The sequence below is a fragment of the Aythya ferina genome (genome assembly GCF_964211825.1).
Source record: "Aythya ferina genome assembly, chromosome: 23".
Lineage (NCBI taxonomy): Eukaryota > Metazoa > Chordata > Aves > Anseriformes > Anatidae > Aythya > Aythya ferina.
The window spans coordinates 2,853,295-2,857,773 of NC_140321.1; the positions used below are offsets into that span (position 1 = coordinate 2,853,295).

The 4,479-nt window shown below is 49.3% G+C and overlaps 1 pseudogene across 1 annotated transcript; it reads right to left on the reverse strand.

The window, feature by feature from the left end:
* Positions 1–713: 713 nt before the first annotated feature.
* Positions 714–1,019, reverse strand: LOC311423056 (feather keratin Cos1-1/Cos1-3/Cos2-1 pseudogene; annotated as a pseudogene). The gene has a single exon. The product of its transcript is annotated as a feather keratin Cos1-1/Cos1-3/Cos2-1 pseudogene (transcript).
* Between the last annotated feature and the right edge of the window lie 3,460 nt (positions 1,020–4,479).

The following is a 4,479-nucleotide window of genomic DNA, read 5'->3' on the forward strand; positions in this document are numbered from 1 at the left end:
TCCATCTTCTCCAGTGGTGTGATGCCTCCCATCCCATCCCATCCCATCCCATCCCATCCCATCCCATCCCATCCCATCCCATCCCATCCCATCCCATCCCATCCCATCCCATCCCATCCCATCCCCTTCCTTCTCTCCTTCTCCTCCCCACCCCCCCCCCAGTCTCCACTCCCGTCCTCTCCCCTTCCTTCCTCTGTCTCTCCCAATCTGCAATAGCCATGGATGTTTTCTTCCCCTCCAAGGGTCAGTGCCCAACACACTGCAGACCCTCTGTAGTGTGTTGTAACCTCACATTCTTCTGGGAGTGGGGAAGGGGCTCCATAAACACCCATCTTATACCCACCGAGGGCAAAGCCATTATCGCAGAACAGCTCAGGAGGGCATACACAGAGGGATGAAACATCTACAGCCAAGACTGGGATGCAGAATTCTTTAATGAGTGTACAGAGCAAAAGCAGGTCACTCTGAGCTGAGACCCCTCTTCTGAGAAGAGCACAAAGAAAAGGGAGAGAAGAAGGTAGGTGAAGGGGTGGAAGGAGAGTCATGAGCCATGTTTTCAGAAAGCGCAGGCTGGCTCCTTCCTGCCAGCATTTGCCAGAGGAGCTGAAAAGGTCAGACATTCTGAAAGCAATGGCCAGAAGATTCCTCCTTTTTGTAGCACCGTATATGAAGTTCCTGGGAGAAGAACCCCAGGGCCATGGCCACTGGCTTCTTTAGCAGGGCAGGCACCTTCTGCCACAGTAGCGGCTGGAAATGCCAGAGAGGTCACAGCAGCCGGAGGTGATGGGGACTCCGTCACAGCTGAGGATGCTGCCAACGGCAGCGGAGGTGGAGGATCCCACAACGGTGTTCTGCGGGAAGGAGCTGAGGATGGGGCCAGGCAGGGTCACCACCACGGGAGAGGGCTCAATGACGATGGTGGAGTTCTGGCACTGCCTGACGCAGGGCTCGTTGCAGCTGCTGGCCAGTGGGGTCGGGCCACAGGGCCGGCATGGCAGGCACTGGTTGTAGCAGGACATGTCTTGGGGCAGGAGATGCACCTGGGAGAGAGGGCAGAGAGGAAGTAGAGCACATGGATAGGTGACTTACCAGCTCAGTTACCCCATCACAAAAGGGCCAAGGCAACTGCTGAGGGTGGATGTGGAGGCTGTGCCAGGAAGCACATGGTGTTCATCGCTTTGTCCTGACAGGGCCCTTCAAAGAGCAGCCTGGCCCAGGAACACCCTCACATAGTACATAAACCAAAAGCTGCCCCAGACCCATGTCCCAGTCACTGTCTACACAGACTTTCTGTATCCACCCCTCTCCCATGGCAAGAAACTCTGAGGCCCAGCATAGCACTGAACCACGACCAGATGAGATGTCTATTGATGCAAGATCCCTTCCACTTTGGAAGAGGAGGAGAGAGGGCTTCAGACTCACCTGGTTCCCAAGGAGGACAAGGCGAGAGAACTGGATGGGAGAGCAGGGAGCTGGACTGCTCTTTATACTGGTCCTTCATTGCCGTAGGCCATGAGACACCCTTAACAAAGCTAATAATTTTTTATCAAGCTCATCTTGAATGCAAACTATCCCAACTAATAATATGTATGGTCTGTGTTGGTTTCCTACACTGCTGCCTTTTCATTTCCAGGTTTAGGCCATGACCATGCCCCAGTGATGGTTTCTTTAGGGTGCTGGTTTGAACGGCTCAAGCATTTCTAGGGCAAGAATGCATCTGTGATGGCAGAAGATTCATTTTAAGTGCTGGATGTGTCCTGAGTAGTCAGGTGATGTCTGTCTGGGTGACATTGTTGTGGATGTTTGAAGTAGTATTCTGAGGAAGAAGATCCCACAAGCTCAAGTTGGATTCTGAAGTACGCCTATGCATGAGGAAGTGCTACATCCTGCCCTTTTCTTTCCTCCTCAACTCACTCTGATGGTCATCTCTTGTCTCCTAAGGTGTGTGATTTGTTCTACTCACTTTTGACTTCATCCATATTAGCACTGCAGTCCATGAAAAAATATTCTTTCCCCTTTTGACTCCAATGTGTCTTGGTGCAGTCTGTGAGTTCACAAAAAATGCCATAGTGTCACAGAACAACGGAATTGTAGAATGGTTGGAAGGGATGCCTGGCAGTGTGGTTAGCATAACCAACAGTAAGGCAAATATCCATCATGTGGATGGGGGCTTTTAATGTGCACCCCTGCCTCCTTGTCTCTCCCTTTCACTGGCCCCAGTGTGTGGAGACAGCCATTGTTGTGGTGAGAAAGGGCACTGGTGTTATCAAGTCCCCAGTGCTGGGTCACCACGAGGGTGTGTGGAGCACCTACTGACAAGGTGATTAAGCCCATCAGGGTTATCAATACCCAGGTACTGGTTTGCCAGGAGATGGTAACACCAAGAAAACCTAAGATTGAAAAGGGAATTCTCATCCAATGACACATACATTTTAACTTCTGCAGTACTCTTGTTCTACTAATTTAAGGACTTTTCATCTTCTCATACCAGGCTCCCACCAAGGAGGCTGGAGGTGCATAAAAAGCTGGGAGGGGGCACAAGCAGGTTAAAATTCCAGATCCATTATCTGGTGTGCAATGAGCCAATACACACAGAAGGTTTTAGAGATTGTTTATTTTGGAATTGTGCAAGTCAGGGTACCCAGTGACTTCCCACAAATCTGGCACCCCTTAGAAATTTCCTCACTACTTTTATACAACCCCTTCTCAATACGTTTATGTGCTTGTATAATCCCATTGCCTCTGATTGCTTCCTTAATTAGCATAGTGTTGCCATGTCAGAATTGTTCTGCACATCCTCAGAGAGGAAGGGTCCCTCGTTAGGGCAGGGTCTCTCAGATTAGGGGTGTGATATTTACTCTTATACTGAGGATAGTATAGAGAGAGTTCACATTGGAATACTCCTGATCTTTTCTTTTCAGCCATCTATTCAGATTACATTGACTGATGATGTATTCAAGGACACACATCAGGATGTTTTCCCTCAAGAATGTCAACATAATGGCCTTCTTGATTAGCAATTCTTCAGTTAATCATCCTCTTGACACCTCCAAGGCCTGGGTTATCTTACCCTGTCCTCAAAGGACATATTTTATCTCTTTTAGGGAAAACAGAGCTAATGATCGAGTGGTATCAAAGACAGCAGAGTCAAAATGGACAAAAGGATATCCCATGACATGTGATGTCCTGCTCATCCATGATGCCTTGGGGAGTTGGATGAGGGTGCTGCCACTGCTCAGGGAATGGCTGGGCATTGCTTGGCTTTTGGTGAGCAATAGCACTATGTGTCGCTAGTTTGGTGGTTGTTTTCTTTTATTATTTTTATTTCTGCCTTTCCTTCTTATTGAACTGTCCTTATCTCAACCCATGAGCTCTTACACTTCTTTTTTTCCCGTTCTCTCCCCTCACCACAGCAGAGGGGCAGTGAGCATACGTCTCACAGTACTTAGCTGCCCATCAGTTAAACCACAACACTTAGTGACTTTAACATGATATGTGGAGGTGTATCTGTGCCATTTCTTAAGCATATTTCAAGATGGACTAGCTGGTGAATGAGAGGAAAGCTGTGTGTAAAGTCTGAGTCAGAGGTGGCTAAGGGAGCCCAGGACCCAGGCATGGAAATTGGGCATGCTGAGAACACATGGTAATCTTTGAGAGATCCCTGTGAGGGTGGGGATACTTGCAAGATCAATGGGTGATGGCATGCATCCCTTGGGAAAGCAAACATCAGATTGGCCTCACCAGAGGAAAGGAGGGGGACCACGTGCTGGGTAGGAGGAGTCAGGCTCCAGGCAGGATCATGAGATGGGCTGAGGGCCCGTGCTGCAACGTTTCCTACATTACTTCTCTCCAGATTTTGTGCATTCCCAGCTGCAAGGTCACTTGTGTGCATTTACAATCCTCCTTGCCAATCTGCCACTCTCATCCCATCCTCCTTGCCATTCATTTCCTTTTAATTCGTTCTCCCAAGAGATGGAATGCATGAACATGGGTGTGATTGCACATCTAGTAGGTGAGGTTGTGTTTTCCAGCAGGGATCTTCAATCCTGACCAGACAGAGGAGAGGAATGGGGCTTGGCTCTCTGTAGGGAACGTTTTGATAAGTACTGGTGGCGTTCTTTTGGGTGTTGTTAAAGGCAGTGACCTGCCTGTGGCTGCAGTCTGTATGAGCAGCTATATTAATGTCCTGTGTGTGTCTCCATGTGTGTGCCTTCCTCGGATACACGCTCAGGTTTGCTACTGGCCCAGCCTGCAAAAGGGAAAGCAGAAGTCCCATCCATCAGCAAAGAACAGAGAGTTCTGAAGGTCTCTGGGTGCACTAAGCAGTCTAGAACCAGAGTCCCAATGCTCTGGTACCTGCCAGAGGCAGCAACTTCGCTAGCATCCCTCAACAGCCACCAAGATGGTCATGGGGTGCACAACATGCTGACAGTCTGGAGAGCAGTTTGGCAGAAAAAGCCCTGGGTGGACACCAAGCTG